The sequence below is a fragment of the Protopterus annectens genome, chromosome 10.part0, assembly GCF_019279795.1.
Source record: "Protopterus annectens isolate FY-2018-M chromosome 10.part0, PAN1.0, whole genome shotgun sequence".
Taxonomy (NCBI): domain Eukaryota; kingdom Metazoa; phylum Chordata; order Ceratodontiformes; family Protopteridae; genus Protopterus; species Protopterus annectens.
Window position 1 is genome coordinate 849,005,181 of NC_056744.1, and position 22,689 is coordinate 849,027,869.

Below are 22,689 nucleotides of genomic sequence, written 5' to 3' on the forward strand. Positions count from 1 at the left end.
AAGCCATTAGTGACCACATTTTATCTTCTCTGCTCATGAATAAAGTTGGCTACTCAAGACTACTGTTGTAACACTGTGGCTGACATTGCTTTTCCTTTTGTATACAAGTAAACTTTGAGAGACGTTAATGCTGTACTTGGCTGACTACACAAGCACAATTGAGAACATCTACTTGGCTTTGATCTCAAACCAGATCTTATTATCCTTGGGAATTGACTGTTTTCTGTTTTTGCCTTAGTGTTTCAGGTACCAAAATGACAAACTAAAAAACGAACGTACAACACCACCTGAAAAGTGCAATCAAAATGCAAACGCCGAAGTACCACTAAAAGAATAACTTCATTGGAACATCAGTTAAGCGCTTTTATTTCCCAGTTGTGGAACTTTATCAGAATTGATTAATTAACACCCTACCATCAATTTAAATGATAAAACAATCAAATCATTCAAAATAATCACATGACCATACACAAATTAATAATGGAAACACCTATAAGAAAATTAAATTACATATATAGAGTAATTTAAATATAAAACCTTACGGGATATAAAATAATTTCACAACATAATGTTTTAATTGTAAAATGGAAAACAAAGAATAGGATTCATTTAACCGGGGCTGTAGCATTGAGTTTCATTTGCTATTGTAGTTCCCTATAATTCAGATGCTCATCAGTAATTTTACCCTGGGGGCCCTTTTTAACTTGATCAGTGACTAAAAAAAAACAAATTTATGGGAGGGACAAACAAAAGTGTACTTAAATAAAGGGCTTATGTTTTTTTTTTCTTTTTAATGTCTAGAATGTGCTCGTAAACACAATCCTTCAACCTCTAGAACTTTTTCCCAAATAATATGCCGGACACTGTAAACATTGGGCCAAATATACCACATTCTTGGTTGTACATTTACAACACCAACTAACCCTGTATTGGACGCCGCTAATATAAAAAAATGTCCCTTCATAAAATGTAACTGCATTGTGTACAAGTTCCACATTTATAGATACCAGCCCTCCTTACAACACAATTCATTGTATAAACATATTTCCAGGAATCCAGATCAACGGTTTGCCTTTTTTGGGTTAGATATGGTGGTTAAAAATCCCAGGAGTGGACCATGGGATGATTTAATTGAAGCACGGGAAGTTCTGTGCCAAATTAAGCTTAATGCACACATGCACCCCGATTAGAGCGAGCATGTTTCTATTGCAAGCATTTTAATATTAAATTCTTATTCAGTTTAATAATATATTTAATAGTGTAAAACAATTTATTTTGTGATGAAAAGCCGTTTTGATGTATGGGTGATATTTATTGGTGCTGTGCTTTTACATAACTAAGATACATTGTAAATCTATTTGGTTTGAATTGAGCATGTGACTGTTTTGGAGGATTATTTAAATGGGTTCAGTGTTTTAAAATGTGAAGAAGTCTATGTTTGTAAGCAAATGAAAGTGCTAAATCATTGGTTGGTTTCAATAAATACAATTTCATATTACTGGTGTGACCGTTCCTCTGACCAGGTCTAGTGTTGTGGAATGGTGGATTGTTGTTTGGCTCCTGGTTTTCATGGAGTCATGTCTTTATTTGAGATGGAAGGGGGAAGTGGTGCATGACCAGTTGTTAACCATGAAGACATCATTACAAGCCTTGGTTTACTGACACAGTTGGTACAACAACTTTCACAACAGATTGGCAGGGAAAACATAACATTTATGGGAGAAAAAAAACATCTCTGGAGACCAGGAGCATCTAGTACTGACATCGGCTTTTACAAGTTGACTCATCATGCCTCTCAACTGTCCAGATTTCATTCGCACATTTTGACTCTATTCCTCATAAAATGTGTGGTTTTTCTGAATTTTTTGTGGCAAACTAGTAAGGGTCGAATGTGCTAAGTAGTGACAGGCATTTGAGTTTGACTAACTATCCTTCGGAAAAATGCACGATAACTTCAGACCTTTTATTCTGGCAAATTTGTTGGTTTCTAACAGCAATGTTTAAAATGTGTCATTATTAGTGCTTCCACCGAGATTCTCTCCAACCATCGTAGACCGGTATGCATCTATACCTTGCAGAACTGTACACTCACCTAGCATTGGATTTCAATGAAACGAATCACATCAGGAGATGGATGATGCTGCTGTTTTTAAAGAACCCTTCTTTTTTTTTTTTTTTTTTTACTTTAAACTGTAGCAAACTGCTTGCTACAATGTAACAAGCAGATTCTACAGTTTAGACCACACACGGAGCTCAGGATTAACCACAAATGTAATGCCAGCTTTTAAAAACCATTGTTGCTTTAAAGAAAGATCATGATCACTTAATTGTGTTTTTCCCTGTCTACCCACCATAGCTGCACTACTGACACAGGCAGGCGAAACACTTACAAATGTAGGAAAAAAATAATAAACAAAACCATGGAGATAGAGAGCAATCGGGTTAAGGACTGAGATCGGTTCTTGCAAGTTAAAGATACATGCATCTCAACTGTCCAGATTTTCGTCTCACATTTTGAGCCTGTTCCTCAGAGAATTTGTGGATGTCCTTCATGGATGCATCTGCAGTCATAACAACTGGGTTGTCCTGTCGTCAGGCAGCCCTTCAGTCGGCCGGATTCCAAAGTCCGGGTCCGGCTTCGGCTGATGTCGCACTTCACCCGACGTCATCTCTGTTGGTCTTCGGGTATAAAGGCATCAGCCGACGCCATTTTCCTCAGTCTTTCTTGCCGCGTGGCGCAAGCAGAAGCTGTTCGCAAGTGCCGGTCGGTCGGATCCAGAGATTACTTCTACGAATACTACCAAGACTTCTAAAGCTAAGTACCCCGTTGGGGACTCTTTCTTGCCTCAGCCGATGTCAGAAAAAGTTAATAATTGTTTAACCTGTGGGAAACAAATACCTCATAAAGATTTCCACTCTTATTGTCTGCCTTGTTTAGGCCCAGCACACGACGTAGCAGCCTGTTCGGCCTGTGCTTCATTCAACCGATGAACGCTTAGGCACCGGTCGGAGTTTGCTGAACAGTTTTTCGGTTCTGATTTTGCGTATATTATGCCGTCGGATCCTCCGACTACCCAAACTGCTAAAAACGAAAGATAAAGACCGACACCGCATGTCCGCGGTTTCGCCGAAACCATGGTTAAGCAAACCGCAAGTGTCTCGGTTTCGGCCGAAACCGAGAAAACTGATCAAAGTACAGCTGAATCTATCACTACCACTGAGGCCCCTGCTACTTCTCTTGAATCGGCCTCAGAAATTTTATCCACTACGGTGGTTGCCACTGACTTATCAGACACCATTCCCTTGGATGTCTCTACCCCAGCACGTGGTGCTGCTAGGCCTCCAGCAGCCATGTCCATTAAGGCCTTTGCCAGGGCTAAAGCAGCCAAAACTACTAAAACAGTGCCTGTTAAACCCCTACAACCAGGCCCTCTTCTAGTTCACAAATGCTTACTCTGGCAGAAGATTTAATTTCATTAATTAGGGGATCTCAATCTCACCCAGACAGGGCCTCTCAGCCCCCAGAGAAGAGACCTAGGGCAGAGCCCCCCGAGCCTGTGTCCTCTGATGATTCTGCCGATGAATCAGACATAACAGACCAGCCAGAGGCTCCTTTCTCCAATTATGAAGACTCAGATGCTGAAGAATCCATTCCAGCTGCTTCCCCACCAGAAGAATTCTCCTTTGGGGAAACCTTACATGCCATGCGAGAGCAGTTCCAATGGCAGCAGCAGGATTTCTCAGACTCCAGAAAAAGACTTAGGACCTTTCTGCACCTTCCACAGCACAGGCCCTTAGCTATACCTCCTGTCCTCTCTGTGGTGGACGATGCCTTCAATGATGTCTGCTCTGCACCAGATTCTTTACCTCCAGCCCCTGCCAAACCAGACAGATTTTACAGGGTACCAGACACTCATCACCACCTTTACAAGGCCCCACTTGCAGACCACGAAACTATATCCCAGGGTCCCAGGGCAGTAGCCTCGACCACAGCTAAAAACCCTATTCCTTCTGAAAGGGAAGCCAGGTCATTAGACAGATGGGGCAAAAAAGTCTACACCTCAGCTACTCTCTCAGCTAGAGCTTTAAACTGTCCGTTTCACATGATACAATACCAAGAGTTTATGCTTGATCAGTTAACAAAAAAGCTATCCTCTGATGACTCTATTGATAAGAAATATGTATTAGAAATGGTAAATAACATACAACAGGTTAGTAACCATTCCTTAAAATGTGGCTATGATGCACTGGAGGCTTCATTTAGATCAGCCATGACTGGCACAGTGATAAGAAGACATGCATGGCTAAAGGAACAAGCCTTACCGGATCATGTTAAAGCTAAGTTATTAGATGCTCCTATGGATAAGACCAGCTTGTTTGGTACACCTGCCCAGCAGGTAATGAAGAAAATGGAAGAAAAGGCAAAATCTGTTCAAACGGTTAAAGATTTCTTGCAGGTTCAACCCCAAGGTTTAGCAGGAACTGGCCTGCCAAAAATTGGTCCTTTCCTGACTCCACAAGATCCCAAAGGGGCAGGAATAGATGTTCCAGAGGCAGAAACCAATCCAGAGGAGGTGCCTACAGAGGACGACAGTGGCAAGGTAACAACAGAGGCACAGACACAACCACTGCCACTACAACAATACAACCACAGTGACTTACCTCTAAATCCGCCTACCAGGGAACAAATAGCAGCTCCATTAGGCGGCAAATTAACCTTATTTTCGAAGAACTGGCACTATATCACAAAAGACAAGTGGATTTTACAAACCATAGATCAAGGTTACCGGTTCCACTTCCACACTTTACCAGTCAAAAGAGGAATGCCAAATCTACCTCCAAATCAAAAAACAGAGGCTCTACAACAGATAATGCAATTAGCAAACATGAGAGCTGTGGAAAGAATGCCAACAACAGAACAAGGAAAGGGATTCTACTCCAGACTATTCCTAGTTCCAAGAAAGGAAAAAAGTTAGAGACCTATTCTCGACCTGTCCACCTTAAATACATACATCATTGTCCCAAAATTCAAAATGCTGACCCTACAGCAACTTCTTCCCATGCTGGGCAAGGAGTGTTGGCTGGTAACTCTAGATCTCAAGGAGGCATACCTGCACGTCCCCATTCGACCAATCTGCAGAAGATACCTCAGATTTCATGCAGGATCAGAGCATTATCAATTCTCAGCATTGCCCTTTGGCTTATCTACTGCGCCCAGAGTATTCACAAAATGCCTGGCATCAGTAATCGCCCACTGCAGACTACAGGGAATTCAAATTTACCCATACCTGGACGACTGCATGCTACAAGGGGACAACAAAAGCAAGCTGACAACAGATTTACAAAGGGTCATTTACTTGCTACAAGCACTGGGATACACAGTCAATTTACAAAAATCAAGGCTGATACCATCCCAAACAAGGACATTCTTGGTAGCGAAATTGGACACAGTAAGACAAATGGCATTCCTAACTGCAGAAAACAAAAGAACTCCCTCTTTACTTCTTGGCTCTAACAAAACAGAACAAGTTAACAGCAAGAAAAGTACTGCAGGCCTTGGGCTTCATGGCATCATGCATAATCTTGGTCCCACTTGCCAGACTACATATGAGAAAACTACAGTGGTACCTAAAGAATTTATGGTCCCAACACAGGCACAGCCTAGAAACAGAAATTCCACTAATTCCATGCTTAAAACAGGAGTTCCTATGGTGGGCTCAAGCATGCCAGTCAAACCCAGGTCTACCCTTTCGCAGATGTCAAGCAAACCAGACCATCACAACAGACGCTTCAGACCTAGGATGGGGGGCCCACATGCTGGACAAATGCGTGCAAGGATTGTGGACGCAGGATCAACTTCACCTGCACATCAACCTAAAAGAAATGCTGGCAGTAAAACTGGCAATTCAAAAGTTCAGACCATTTCTCAAAGAGGGCCAGTTGATGATAAGGACAGGCAACACCACAGTCATGTGGTACATCAACAAACAGGGAGGCACTCATTCATACCCCCTATGCAGAATGACTTTGGAGCTGTGGAACCTGGCACTCAGCTACAACATCCAGTTACAGGCAATATTTGTACCGGGAAAGGAGAATACTCTAGCAGACATATTAAGCAGAACCACATCGGATGCCCACGAATGGATGCTACACCCGGACATCTTCAAGACCATCTCAAAGAAATGGGAATGCCTCAGATAGATCTGTTCGCTTCCCTCTCAATCACCAGCTCAAAATTCTGCACAAGGACATTCCACCCACTGGCATGGAAAGTGGATTCGCTCTCCTTCAGCTGGAAAGGCCTAACAGCATATGCATTCCCACCTCTTCCCTTGATACAGAAGGTATTACTAAAAATCAAGGAAGAACGTCCAAGGATAATCCTGATAGCTCCAAACTGGCCAAGACAACACTGGTACCCACTGCTGAGGAGCATGTCTCGAACAATATGTGGCCAATACCCTGATGCCTTTGATGTTAACTCAGAACAACTACAGCATCATGCATCCAAACCTAAAACGTTGCAACTGACTGCATGGAACATCACATAGCAGCAGCTAATCCAGAACTTTCCCAAAGAGTTAAAGATATTATTCTTGAAGCCCGCAGACCTTCAACAAGAAGGAACTATGCAGGAAAATGGAAAAGGTTTGTCATTTGGAGTACTGAAAGAGGAAAAGATGTGTCAAACATAGATATGCCTAACATTCTGGAGTATTTGGCAGAACTTCTACATACAGGCCTGTCCTACTCCTCCATCAAGATACATGCATCAGCTATATCAGCAGAATACAGCTTTGATCCACCTGTCTTTTCACATCCTTTACTCAGGCAGTTCCTCAGAGGAATCAAGAATGTAAAACCTCCAAGGAAACCACCATTGCTAGCTTGGGACTTGAACTTTGTGCTAGAAAAGTTGACACTATCACCTTTTGAACCAGCAGCAACAGCAGACCTACAGCATCTGTCGTGGAAAACTGCTTTCCTACTGGCAATAACCTCAGCCAGGAGGGTTTCTGAACTTCAGGCCCTAATGGCAGTACAGCCCTTCCTAATCTTCCACCAAGATAGTGTCCATGAGGACTAATCCTACATTTATGCCTAAGGTGGTATCCAGAGTGTCTTTAAACCAGGCAATCCACCTACCTACCTTCTTTCCCAACCCACAAAACAGAGGGGAAAGAATACTGCATACCTTGGATGTACATAGACAGCTACGCTACTACCTGGACAGAACAAAAAGTAGCAGAAAAACTGACCAGCTTTTTGTAGCCTATGCAACAGGAAGGGAAGGAAAAGCTATTTCCAAACAGACAATCTCCAAATGGATAGGAAATTGCATACGATTCTGTTACTCCTTCCATGGAAAACCAATTCCACAGAACATAAGACCTCATTCTACAAGGGCAACAGCCACTACCACAGCCTTCTTACGAGGAGTGGCAACCAAAGACATTATTGAGGCGGCTACTTGGACCTCCGTGCATACATTTGCCAAGCATTATAATTTGCCTCTATATTCCAGATCCCGAGCAGGGTTTGCCACTGCTGTACTGCAAGGGATCCTAAACACACCATAATCTAGTTTTTCCTCCTCCCCTAGTTGGCTATGGTATTCTACCCAGTTGTTATGACTGCAGATGCATCCATGAAGGACATAGTACAGTTTTGTACCTACCATAAATGTAGATGTCCGAACTGGATAGCATCTGCAGTCAGGATTACCTCCCTCCTTCCCTCTGTGGTACTCCTAGGGTGTTTACCTCCAAATAGCTAGCTGGTGGGGGAGTCTTTATGGTGTATTTGTTTGTATATATGTACATACATGCTTATTTTTGTGTTTACCTCTATCTTTTTGGAAACATTGGCATTTATCCAAATTTTAGCCTTCAAGAGGGCAACTGGCATCTGGGGCAAGAAACACTGAGGAAAATGGCGTCGGCTGATGCCTTTATACCCCAAGACCAACAGAGATGACGTCGGGTGAAGTGCGACATCAGCCGAAGCCGGACCCGGACTTTGGAATCCGGCCGACTGAAGGGCTGCCTGACGACAGGACAACCCAGTTGTTATGACTGCAGATGCTATCCAGTTCGGACATCTACATTTATGGTAGGTACAAAACTGTACTTTTTCCTGAATTTTTTGTGGCTAATCAGTAAGGACTGAATTTACTAAACAGACTACACATCCTTCATAAAATGTATGGCAACACCAGACCTTTTTTATTTTAGCAACTTTCTACGTTTCTATAAACATTATTTAAAATGTGTCCCTGTTTTTGGAGCTTTACCCCCCATTCATTATTTTTGTCTTTGTTCAAAAACAAGGCAGAAACAAGTATGTAGCACTGTCACAGGGAACACATGCACTGAGTGTCTTATCCCAGAGGGAAGTAAAACAAGACTGGAATACAGGTTTGAACACCTTTAAATAAACTTTAAAGTCGTGGGTGGGATTTTTAGAACGTCATTACTGATGTCACAAACAGGGAGGTGATTAGCTAAGTGGGTGGCAATGTTTTCAGCTTCAGGCTGAGGCAGAAATGCCATTTTAGCTACGAGATAGTGTCCCTTTAATCATGGACTTACCTTCAGTGCCCTGAAATTCATCACTATTTATGTTGGTAAAGCCTGTATCTGTACCACTTACCATACAGATATCTCAATCTGGCACAGTCAGCAGGAACTTGGGTCCCTATATTGCTGACAGATTCTCCGGTACTTTTCCATTATACCCCTACCAGTCCGCGGTGGTATTTTGCTGGTATGTGCTGCATTTTGACTATCCATCTGAGCAGTGCATGTTTAACAGTCTGTAACCACTGTCAGAAGGAATATTTTTGGTACATGATGTAGCTGTGATAGCAGCTTTTTGTGTAAGTGAAACCTGAAGTGCACACATAGCCATAGCTGGCACTGAACATTCTATTTACACAAACTTGCTGTAAAACATGACTCCGTGTTCTAAACTGTTGTGTGACATATACAATTTCCCGCTTTTCCTGTGAGCTTAGCACGTGAAACACTACCACTTAATCTTCCCTTCTTTTTTCCCTGTAATATCACCTCTCCGACTTATGGATATATAACCCTCTGGGACTTGCCAGCAGATGAACAGGTGGCTCTTACTCTCCTGCAACAGAAAGGCATTGTGCACAAAGTCCGACTGTGTTCTCGAAATCACCAGATGAGGTTGAAATTCTCCAGTAACTCCAAGTGGTTATGTAGCCTTCGGTCCTGCCAGGAAGAGAAAGGTGACCGCACAAACACCTGGTTTTACGGATCCCTTTCCTAACTGCCGTTCAGTTCATTTATCTGTGGACTTTAGAGTTGACATCTGTGCAGTTCTGTGAAGTACAGCTGCAACTTGCACAACTGTGGACTGGAATAATTACCTCAGAGAGGTATGTGCCCATGCCTTACTATCTTGTCCCAATGTGAAAATAGGTGGGCCAGACAGAGTGGTGGAGATTGATGAGAGCCTGTTCACCCGAAGGAAGGCCAATGTAGGTCGGGTTCTGCCCCCACAGTGGGTGTTTGGTGGTGTGTGTCGGGAATCCAATGAATGCTTCCTTGTGGCCATCCCTGACCGGTCTGCCAAAACATTACTGTCTGCAATCCAGGAACATGTGAAGGATGGAAGCACTATCTTCTCTGACTGCTGGAGAGGATATCAGTCAGAAGAGTTGGAATTGGCAGGATACCGACATCTCACTGTGAATCACTCCTATAACTTCGTAGATCCTGACACTGGCTGCCATACCCAGAAAGTGGAGTGCCTGTGGGGTACTGCCAAGTGGCGCAATAAACGCCAAAGAGGGACTGTTCAACGACATTTACAGTCCTATTTGATTGAGTTTATGTGGCACCGCATACATGACAAAAGAGAAATGTTCAGTAGCATCCTAAATGACATCGGAAGTTTCATGCCTGCTAGTTAGACCACTTCCTGTGCCTTAAGCCCTATTCAAAATTTTAGAAGTGGTGTAAATGTCTTTAGTATTCTTGTTGCATTCCTGCCACTTAGAGTTCTTTCTGTTACATCTGCCCTGTTCCTTCCAGTACAATGCAATACATGTGTATAGACTGCTGGTTTGTTTTGAACATCATTAAAACTGTCGCATGCACGAGAAACGTAATACTCTTTGTGTGTATTTCCTTTCACTGCACACACTGTCAGTCCACACGACTTCCTTGAAGTCTACACAGTCAGCAAAGTGAACACATGGTAGGGGTTTAACTTACTTAAACAAAGCATGACATACAGAACAAATGCTAAATTCTTTCTTTTTGTGATCAAATACCAGCAAAACAGACACATGTACAACTCTTTGCTTGTGTGAGCAAACACCGGCAAATTACAGCACCACGGACAGCACCGCAGACTGGTAGGGGTATAACAGAAAAGTACCGATTCTCCTTTGACCACTACGCTTCTGTGGTTGTTGTAAAATCCTTCTACTTTGCACACTTTATCCTTTGTGGTATCTCCTCAAGTTTCAAATGAGTTCTGTCCTTACTGTATTCCTCCTAAATTAAGCTCATCATTAAAAACAATGCCTCCATTGGCACATACCTCACAAAATACTGAAATTGGCTCAAAATACTTCAATGTTTCCTCAACAAAAAGATCTCTGGTCTCAGTATCCCCTGCTACTTTGACAGACTGAAAGACCTGTCTCTCTACAAAAGTGCGATACACATTCCTGAATGGGTGATGTCCACTAAAGTTCCCATGCTATGAGTGACCCAGCACTCTAAGAGCACAATGACCATAATAAAACCTATACTGTCACATCAACAATACCAGACAGCATGACAAGTAACTTACCCAATGCATTCCACATTTGTGAAATAGGCTGACTTTACATGTCAAACTCAGTACTTATATTGATAAACAGTCTGGATAACTGTAAGGATTCAGGACAAAAGCAATAAAAACAGCAAATCCATTTTTTCAAAAATGTGCTGTTTTACCATCCCAAAAGAAAAGTATTATTTTCTTTCAGTCTTCTGTGGATGAAATCAGAGTTTAATTTTTCTGACTTTGTTATATCTACCAGCAGGGAAAACTAGTAATGGGAGTTTGGGTATGTTATGTACTGCCTGATTAACATATAATAATAATAATATATTACTTAGGTCAGCTGTAGTTCATAATACACTTTTCAGCTAGTTTAGTCTAAGCCATTTACTGACATATTCATACCCAAATTTGTCTCAGCATAGGCCTCAGCTTTAGTAAGCAATCTCATTAAATGACAAAGAAGAACATTCACAAGTGATGATCTTTAAATGTGTGCAAATTGGTCCCTGTACAACACAAACACAAGCTATGAGCACATCATTTTAGCTGTTATCTACCCTCACCACTAGTTACAACACAAAAACAGAGCCTGCAGGGGATTCACAACTGGGTTTCTGTGAAGATACTGAATACCATTAGTAACCCTTCTCCATCTTGTTATTGAAGCCTTGCTACTAAATATTTCATTTAGTTATACACGTGTGTGTGTATTTATTTACTGAAACCAGAAAGAAAGTATTCAATTCTCTAGTCATAATCCATAAAGGCCCAACACACACACACACACACACACCTCTCAGCTCTCCTGAATTTGGGGGAACACATCTAATTCATATTCAAACTTTTGTTCCATCCCTCCTAAATTTGGAAATGATTTTGAGTGAAAAGCACTCACTTAGAGTACCTCTTCCCCAATTATTTTTTTTGTCCTAATTCCGAGATAAAAGTTGAAAGACATGGCACATACATACACACACAGATTGTGCTAACAAATATACAGCTATTTACCACATTAGAGGAGTGAGTCACTTTTTCCCTTCTGTCAGGCTCCATCTTGTTACAGAACAAAACAATCATGTTTATTACAGTCCTTTGCAAAAAACTGTTTACAATTAAAAAATGAGTACACTTGACAAAACATATAAAATGTCTCCAGCTATCTAATCAATAAAAAGGGTCCGATGCCATGGATAGGAACTTTCCCACTACGTCTGTTACCAGCTTTTTGGATATGGGCATCCTGAAGCAATGCAGAAACTCCTTTATATTTACTGAAAACCAGTTAATTCTTAAACAAACTGGTATGGTATATGAGAGGTGTATTTACACAATGTCACTGGAGGCAAACCTCCAAATAAAAGCATTCCTAATGTTTAAGGTTGTCAGTAGCACACATACTGCACCCATCACATACAATTCAAATCAGACACATAGAACTACATATGCTGAGGAACTTAAATGTAACCTTCCTAAACCCCAAAGACCTCATAGGTGAAGTACACATAACAAACTCCCTCAGCAACCCTGAATGCACTCTTTCAAAACAGCACTCACATCAGCCCATACAATCACATCTCATGGAGCCTCTACTTTTAACCACATAAGGCAAGCCACCACAGAATCCAACTTTCTAGTCATGGGAGACCCCATTGTGAGATAAACTGATGTCCCTCTCAGCAGGCTGAGTAAGGAGAAAGTCACGGTCAGTTGCTTATCAGGGGCCAGGGTCCACCACATTTTGAATGCACTCAGGTGGTTGGATCACAAGTATCAGTATGACTCAATCATAGTCCATGTGGGTGTAAATGACCTGAGATGTACTTCCCAAAATGATATGAAGAGGGACATTGTAGAGTTCTTGGAATACGTGTCTCAGGCTAGTATGACCCTAGCATTAAGCAGCATTTCTATGATTCCACAATATGAAGAAAAGATGACTTACTTTAATAATTGGCTTAGTTTCTGGTGTCATTCTAAGGGGACCCAATGTTTGTCAGCATGGAAGAAAATGGTTAACAGACCATGCATGCTGCTTTTCTAGGGATGGTCTGCATCTGTCCCTTCTAGGAATTCAAATATTAGCTAAAAAATTGTCCACCCCACATAGTGCTTTTCTAGATAATGCCAAACTGAAAGTACTTCCAAAATAGCAATTCAAAACCAAGAAAATCTAAAGGTGTTACTACTCAATGCTAGAAGTCTAAACAAAAAACTCACTCCCTAGAAGCTCTCTTTACCCTAGAGAATGCTGCCTTCTTTACAGTCACTGAGATATGGTTTAAAGATGTGTAGAGCACATCAACAGTACAAGGTTATAATGCCTTCTACACATTTTGACCAGCTGCTATACAGATGTAGACTAAAGATCCCTAGACTTACATAAAAAATAAATATAACTCAAGGCTTTGAGCTTATCCATGTTCAAATCACCATAGCCAAAATCCAGTGCCACTTTCTTGCAAGCTATATTAAGACCAAGGAAACCCATGCCATATATTTAAATTTACTGAAAACACTCACCATCCAAACTAATACAATATTCATGGGCAACTTTAATTACACCACTATTAACTGGGAATCATATACGACACCAAACATACAAACAGACTCTTGGATTTTGTAACCACAACCTCCCTGGACCAGATTGTCAATAATACATGTGTGTGTGTATATATATATATATATATATATATATATATATATATATATATATATATATATACATATACATATACATATATACATATAGTTCTACTTTGAGTCATCGAAAGCTTGAAACATCGAAATTCTGATCATCAAGACCAGAACATCGAGTTTCAAACCATCGAAGATTCAAAGGGAACGTAAAAAAAAAAGAAAGAAAAAAAAAACTCTAAAAACTATTTTAAGCAGGGGGGCTTTGCTCCCCTGCACCCCCCATGAAGGGGGGCTGTTGCTCCCCAACTTTAATATACCATCTCCGAGATCGCACTGCAGTGGAGTAAAGGGAAATCTCCGTTTTAGCGCTATATGCAGAAGCACTAAACGGGAGATTTCCCGTAACCTTTCTGCAGTGTCATCACAGAGATGGCACATTCACAGACACAGTGTGCAGGGCACCTTGCTGCCCTGCAGAAACACTAGCTTTTTCCCTTTTTTACTTACCTTTTTCTTCCCCTTGACAACATCGATGTTCTAAACATTCTATGATATGGCCTCGACCATATGAATTTCGAAGGTTTAGAATTTCGATGTTTTCAAGTGGAACCATATATATATATATATATGGATCACCTTTAAAACCTCGAAATCGCGTTTGCCCGACACACTAATGACCGACACCAAAAGACCGACAACAAAAAACGCCGACAACACAAAACACCGAAAACCATTACACCAACACACTACATGTAATCAACACAGTACACTACATAACATATGCACTATCCGTAACCCAAACCCTAACCCTAAGGTCCGACACTACCGCACACTTACCCTACCTGCACCCTAACCCTAACTCACTTACCCACCCCTAAACCCACAGTCCCTCACTATCGCACACACCCTACCTGCACCCTAACCCTAACTCACTTACCCACCCCTAAACCCACAGTCCCTCACTATCGCACACACACCCTACCTGCACCCTAACCCTAACTCGCTTAACCCACCCCTAACCCACAGTCCCTCACTATCGCACACTTACCTGTCCACTCCCTAACACTAAATCCCTCACTCGATCGCACACAGAGTCCGTCGGGTTCTCACCTTGTCGGTCATCTGCGTTGTCGGTATTCTCGTCCCGTCGGATTCCGTGTCGGGCAAACGCGATTTCGAGGTTTTAAAGGTGACCCATATATATATATATAAATTATAAATTATATTATAAGCTGCATAGCCTTTTAAAAAATTTCTTTGACGGATTGACCAATAGCATTGCACAGAAAGGTATTTAAACTGTAGTATGGATCTAATTAAATGTTTTAAAGTCTGAAGAAGCCGAAAGGCGAAAGCGCTTACTAAAGAAATAAAGGAATTATCTCCACATTGCTCATTAAGCGTGGTGGTTTTCGTATATGAACATCTTGTGTTTAACAGTGATTTGTTATCTGGCTGTCAATCACCAGCGTACCTTTTTTGCCTGATTTTACTCTTCATACTTTACTTCGCTGGTGTTTTGCTCTACGTGCTGGGCGTGACTCTTGGATTTTGATATATTATTAAATGTGTTTTATTGTCTGCTTGGAATTTTGAAATGACACATCTACATACAGACACACACACCCATATATAAATGTATATGTGTATGTATATATATATATATATATATATATATATATATATATATATATATATATATATATATAAATGTATATGTGTATGTATATATATATATATATATATATATATGTGTGTGTGTGTGTGTGTGTGTGTATGTATGTGTGTGTGTAGATATATAATATATAGCCGACATTCATTCATAGTAATAACACAAGTATCCTTTGCTTTATTACACAAACTGTGCCCGAGCCTCCTGAAAGTTCTACAAAATAGGACATCATGCAAGATATATAACCTTCCTGGTTAGCACACTGCAATGGTGTTTACAGACATACCTACATGAAAAAAATGGAAATAATGCTTCATAGGCTTAGTAATGAGACCCTGAATGTATAAAACTGTACAATGGTACTATTTTTTCCTTTTACTTGCTTAGTTACATTGTTCCAAAGTTAATGCCTGAAAAGTTGATACATTTTCATACTGAAACCACTTACAATGTATCCAGTTATGGCTGTCAGAATTTCTCAGGTTTTAATACAATGTTTGCATCTGGTCCAAGTTTGGGTGAAGTTGTCAAATTAAACAAACAGCACAAAAAGTTGCAAAACTATGCAGCTGCTGCAAGGAGACATTACCTACACAGGAAATAAATTGTGTCACTAATCACCTGAACACTTTGTATTTACCTTCCCCTTTTCCAACACACAATACATACACAAATGATTTATATACATACATATGTATATGTCCAGCTTAACACTTTGACTGTAATGTAAAAAAATTTCAGTGAAACTGATAGTGTGATTTCTTTAAATGTATCTATTGCTTTAAAGGGGGGGGGGGGCTGAGTCCTTTGAACCGGCTGATGGTCAACAGACATAATCACGCTTTAGAGAGAAAATGCCTCTTAAACTGTGACATAAGGTAAGAACTCTCACAGTGTGGAGAGTAACATTAGTAAGTAAATGGGAAGCACTGCGAGAACTGGTAAAGCAACCTATGAATGGAGATTATGTTTTGAAGGAAAGAATAACTACCTAGCAAAATTAAGAAAGCTATGTAGCAACACAACATCGTTCTGAACTTCTCTTTTGTGGAATCCCTACTCTGACCCCAATTACTTAGCCAATAGCAATCATGTTTGCTACCAATTTCACCCATGAAGCATCCATTCCAATACCACTCATGCCAGATTCCCTTACCCCCATCATTACTAAAGATATATTCTTAATGTATTATCTAAAAACAAAAACACTTCTCCGTGGTTCCTGATGGCATACCTAGGTGCTTACTAAACAGCACCTGAAGGCTGTCCCTGAATCTCCTCTTAAAATCATTTAACCTAAGCATGGCCACAGGCTACGTACCCAAATCCTGACACACTGCTGTGTTTATGCATCTCCAAATGAGTGGCCCTACAACTGACCCTGGGAATTGCAAAACATTCAGCCTTAAGAGTCTGATCTGTAAAGCTAAGGAGCAAATCATAACTGATCTCATCAATTGTGATATTAAAAATTCCGTTAAGTTTGACCCCCAACAATTTGGCTTTCTCAGAAGATCATGCCTGTTAAACTTTAAGTAAATTTGCAGACAACTGCAAACTGGATGCAATTGTTAAAAACTATTCAGATATTAGCAGCCTTCGGAAAGAACATACCTTAGGTAACATCTGGTGTATGGAAAATGTTCATTCATTCATTCATTCATTCATTCATTTGTTTAATTTACATTTGTTAACCAGGTAGTCTCTGCCTGGCCAAGTAGCCTGTTTTCAGTGGAAACCTGGGGAGAAAAGTTCCATAGCAACAGCACAAAAGATTACAAAATTTTTATAAAAATTTACAAAGAATATATAAAAAAGTTTAACAATTGCCTACAATCACAATTTACAAAAAGAGAATGTAAAACAGAAAACATTAAATTTCCTAAGCCTTATACAGACAGTAATATGAACTCATTAGATACATACCATAACTAAAATAAACCATTGTGATATTTTCATTTGGTAAAAAGTAAGACAAGGAAGATTTAGCAGGAAAGAACAGTTGATTGATGGCACAAGAAACTAGCCAGGAGTATTACAGAAGTATAGCCAATGTTGGGTAAGGTATTCCTTTAAGAGTTTGATGCTATGACTATCTGTGTTTTTTAGTATATTCTAGAATATCAGCTTCCATTGTTTGGCTACTTTAAAGGAGAAGAGGAAGTAACCAAAGTAATTATGGGACTTTGTTACCTTGAGTATAAGTTTATCAGATGATCTAAGGGTCTTGGGGTTGGTATTTAGTTGCACTAGGTCAGAGAGTTGTTGTGTCTTTCGGCTTTTCCTGGTTAGGGGTCGCCACAGCGGGACTCCGGTCAGCTAATGATTGGCAGTTGATTTTTACGTGCTGAGTTGCCAGCCCTAACGCAGGGCAGTTTTCGGGTTTGTGGATAATGGAGTTGGCAGTGGTGAGCTGATTTGAATGATAGACTGGGAAATTCAAGTCAGTGTAGTTTTGGATGAGCAAGATAATAATGGGTCCCGTTGGGTGTAATAGCAACAAATGTTGCTATTTTATTATAGTAGGTATGAAGTAGATGTGCGGATAGTGAATCATGAAGTGCAGTGGATTAGCAAGGAGGAAGTAAGGATAGCTATGAAAAGGATGAAGAACGGAAAGGCTGTTGGTCCAGATGACATACCTATGGAAGCATGGAGGTGTTTAGGTGAAATGGCAGTGGAGTTTTTAACTAGATTGTTTAATAAAATCTTGGAAAGTGAGAGGATGCCTGAGGAATGGCGAAAGTGTTTTGGTACAGATTTTTAAGAATAAGGGTGATGTGCAGAGCTGTAGTAACTACAGAGGGATTAAACTGATCAGTTACAGCATGAAGTTATGGGAAAGAGTAGTGGAAGCTAGGTTAAGAAGGGATGTGATGATTAGTGATCAGCAGTATGGTTTCATACCAGGAAAGAGCACTACAGATACGATGTTTGCTCTGAGAGTGTTGATGGAGAAGTACAGAGAAGGTCAGAAGGAGTTGCATTGTGTCTTTGTAGATTTTGAGAAAGCATATGACAGGGTGCCTAGAGAGGAGTTGTGGTATTGTATGAGGAAGTCAGGAGTGTCAGAGAAATATGTAAGAGTGGTACAGGATATGTACGAGGGTAGTGTGACAGTGGTGAGGTCTGCGGTGGGAGTGACGGATGCGTTTAAGGTGGAGGTGGGATTACATCAAGGATCAGCTCTGAGCCCTTTCTTATTTGCAATGGTGATGGACAGGTTGACAGACGAGATCAGACAGGAGTCCCCGTGGACTATGATGTTTGCAGATGACATTATGATCTGTAGTGAAAGTAGGGAACAGGTGGAGGAGACCCTGGAGAGGTGGAGATATGCTCTAGAGAGAAGAGGAATGAAGGTCAGCAGGACTAAGACAGAATGTGTGTGTGAATGAGAGGGGGAGGATAGAGGAGTGGTGAGGATGCAGGAAGTAGAGGTTGCGAAGGTGAATGAGTTTAAGTACTTGGGATCAACAGATGTTCATCGTGTTACCCTGCTGCAGTCATCACACTTGGGTTATCCTGCCGTCAGGCGGCCCTGCAGTCGGCCCGAGTTCCAAAGTCTTGTTCTGGCGTCGGTTGCTGTCGCTTCTTCCCTGATGTCAGTGTGCCAGGGGTATATAGGAGGCATCCAACGCCATTTTCTTCAGTCTGTCTTGCCGTGCAGTGCCCGAAGCAGAAGCAGTTCGCAAGTGCCAGTCGGCCGATACCTGAGTTTTTCGATTCAAATTTCAGTCCGAAGTCTTCAATAAAGCTAAGTACCCCATTGGAAAACCTTTTCTTGCCTCAGTCCGATGTCAGAAAAAGTTAACAATTGCATTTCTTGTGGGAAGCAAATACCTCATAAGGACTTCCATTCTTATTGTATTCCTTGCCTAGGCCCAGACCATGACGTCACAGCTTGTTGTTTTGTGCTAGGTTTAATAAATGAACTATCAAACGCCGTTTTGACTTCGCTCGACATTACTTTGATAGGAAATTTAATTATATCATGCCGTCGGAGCAGCCGACGACCGGCATGCATAAAAAACGTAAGGATAAAGACAGACAGCCTAGGAACAAGCCAGACTCCGAGGCCTCTGCTGGGCCTGTTGCCGGTAATTCAGTTTTCAGTGAGGCGCCTACGCTGCCCCTGACGACCACAGAATTGGAACCCCAGACAGCTAGCTGTGGATTCTCATGCGGAGTGTACTAGGCCGATGCAGCCATCCTTATTAGGCCCTTCCGGCACCAGAGCAGAAGGAGACCCCGGTGCAGTGGAAACACCTTCGGTTGCAGAAGGTGTCTTCAGACCGACTACACTCACCATTAAATCTTATGCTAAGCTTAAAACTCCTTTAAAACCAGAAAAGACTGTGCATCAGTCTGCAGTTCAAGGCCCCATGCCTAAGAAACAGATGCTTAAGATGGCTGAAGATTTGATTACCCTAAATAGGGGTTCCCATCCCCCTCCAAATAAAAGACCAAGACAAGAGGAGGATTATGCTTCCTCTGACCAGGTTTCAATTTCCTCAGATTCTTCTGAGGAACAGGATTACACTATTCCCCCTTATGAAGACTCTAATGCTGAAGACTGTATTCCCTCAGCATCTCCCCCTGAAGGCTACTCCTTTGGGGAAACTTTACGTACCATGAGGGAACATTTCCATTTGGAAGGCCAGGACTACTCTGATTCTAAGAAAAGGCTCCGAGAGTTCCTTTTACTACCCCAGCACAGACCACTTGCTATCCCTCCAGTTTTAGATATTGTGGATGATGTTTACTTGGAGTCTAGTCTAAATCCAGACTCTCTACCTCCTGCTCCAGCCAATCCAGACAGATACTACAGAGTACCTGATTCACACAAATTCCTTTATAAAAGCCCTGTGGTTGACCCAGAAACAATTTCCCAGGGTCCCAAGGGGGCTAAAGCTTCTATGGCTAAAAATCCTGTGCCCTCTGAAAGGGATTCCAGAGCCCTAGATAGATGGGGAAAGAAAATATACACCTCAGCAACTCTGGCTATGAGAGCATTAAATTGTCAGTTTCACATGCTGAAATATCAGCAATTCCTAATGTCTCAATTAAAACAAAAAATGAGCACACATACTGAACAGTCTGAATTCAAGGAAATGCAGGATCTGTTGCATGCAGCTGAACAGGTGGGCAAACATACTTTACAATGTGGATTTGATTCATTGGAAGCTTCCTGTAGAGCAGCTGTTACTGGGTCTGTCATACGTAGACATGCTTGGTTAAAAGAACAAACCCTACCTGATCATGTTAAAGCAAAATTATTGGATGCATCTTTACAGCAGGATGTATTATTTGGTGTCAAAGCAGAAGAGTTTTTAAAGAAAATGGAGGATAAGGCAAAGTCTATGCAGACGGTCAAGGATTTTTTACAGGTACAACCTCCTCGTTTCAGCAGAAATTGGCCAACAAAAAAACTGGTCCTTTCCAGCTTCTGACAGATCATAGAGGGGCAAATACAGACGCCCAAGGGCAGAGGTCAGTCACAAGGCCCTTACAAACCTCGCCAGTGGGGTACTGCTACCCAGAAAGGAGGAGAAGACAGGCCCCAAGCTAGCAGAAGACAAACACAATGACTCAATCCTCAAACTACCAAGCAAATCTCTCCTGGCAGCTCCCTTGGGAGGAAAATTAGCATTTTTTGCAGACAACTGGCACATCATCACAAAATACAAATGGGTCTTAAACATTGTCTCACAGGGAAACAGATTCCACTTTCATACCTTGCCAAGGATAAAAGGAATGCCAAACCTGCCACCAAATCAATGGGCAGAGGCACAAAAACAAATTACAGCTCTCATTGACATGAGAGCCATTCAACAGGTACCTACACAGGAGCAAGGAGAAGGATTTTACTCAAGACTCTTTCTAGTCCCAAGAAAAGACAAAGCATGGAGACCCATTCTGGATCTTTCAATTCTGAACACCTATCTGCAAGTACCAAAATTCAAGATGCTAACACTACAGCAGCTTCTTCCCATGCTGGGCAAGAATGCTTGGCTAGTAACGTTGGACCTCAAGGAGGCATACCTGCATGCCCCTATCAGACAAAATTGCAGAATTTACCTCCGCTTCATTGCACGTTCAATGCATTATCAATTCTCTGCACTGCCCTTTGGCTTATCTACTGCGCCCAGGGTCTTCACAAAATGCCTGGCACCAGTAATTGCATACTGCAGACAGAGGAATTCAAATATACCCATACCTGGACGACTGCCTTATTCAAGCAGAAAGCAAGGACATTCTTTTAAAGCATCTGGCATTTGTCAAACACCTTCTAAGTTGCCTAGGGTACACAGTAAACGAAAAGAAATCAAAATTAGTGCCCTCACAAAACATAATATTCCTGGGTGCCAGCTTGAATACAACAGCCCAGATGGTTTATCTCACGCCAGAGTAGCAACAACAGCTGACTCAATATTTCAAAATAATGGCAACAAAGATCCAACTCCCTGCAAGAAAAATTCTGCAGGCCTTGGGATTCATGGCATCTTGCATACTACTAGTACCATTTGCAAAACTGCATATGAGGAAATTACAATGGTACCTGAAATGTGTATGGACTCAGCACAGCCACAGCTCAGAAATAATGATACCACTCATTCCCTGCCTTCAACAGGAGTGTCTATGGTGGGCACAGGCATGTCACCTCAACAAGGGTCAGCCTTTCACCTTACCCACTGCCAGGCATACTATGACAACAGATGCATCGGACTATGCCTGGGGAGCACACATGGCAGGACAGTGCATTCAGGGCAAATGGACTACAGATAAAAGGCATCTACATATCAATCAAAAAGAAATGCTAGCAGTACAGAATGCCCTAACAGCTTTCAAGGACCTCTTACACCCAGGACAACTAATAATAAAGATGGACAATACCACTGTAATGTGGTACATAAACAAGCAAGGGGGCACACATTCCTACCCTCTATGCAGGCAAGCAATGACCTTGTGGAACACAGCACTGTCTTAACAGGTTCAATTACAAGCACAATTCCTGCCAGGAAAGAAAAACACATTGGCAGACGACCTAAGCAGAAACATCATGGATCCACACGAGTGGAAACTAGATCCACAAGTATTTGCAATGATAGCTCAAAAATGGGGACGCCCAGACATCTGTTTGCCAGCCCCCAAAACTACCAACTTCAAAAAATTTTGTACAAGGACATTCCATCCACAAGCTTGGAAAATGGACGCCCTCTCATTCAGTTGGAAAACATTAACAGTGTATGCCTTTCCTCCACTGCCTCTTCTAGCAAAGGTACTGCTGAAAGTCAGATTAGAGAGGCCACAAATGATACTCATTGCACCAGACTGGCCACGCCAGCATTGGTATCCAATTCTAAGGAACATGGCCCACGGCCTACCATCGATTTTACCACAAATTCCTCACCTGCTCACCCAGCGAGACAATCAGATTCTACACAGCCAGCGCAAGACTTTAAACCTGGCTGCATGGCAACTTACGTAAACAACCAGCCAACACCTCTATCCAAAGCTGTTATGGATGTCATTCTGGAGGCCAGGAGGCCCAGCACCAGGAAACC

The 22,689-nt window shown here is 41.6% G+C and overlaps 1 protein-coding gene across 1 annotated transcript in view; it reads left to right on the top strand.

The window, feature by feature from the left end:
- Positions 1-22,689, top strand: part of ZNF644 (zinc finger protein 644) — a 1,505,096-nt gene that overhangs the window by 126,857 nt on the left and 1,355,550 nt on the right. The window lies entirely within an intron of this gene.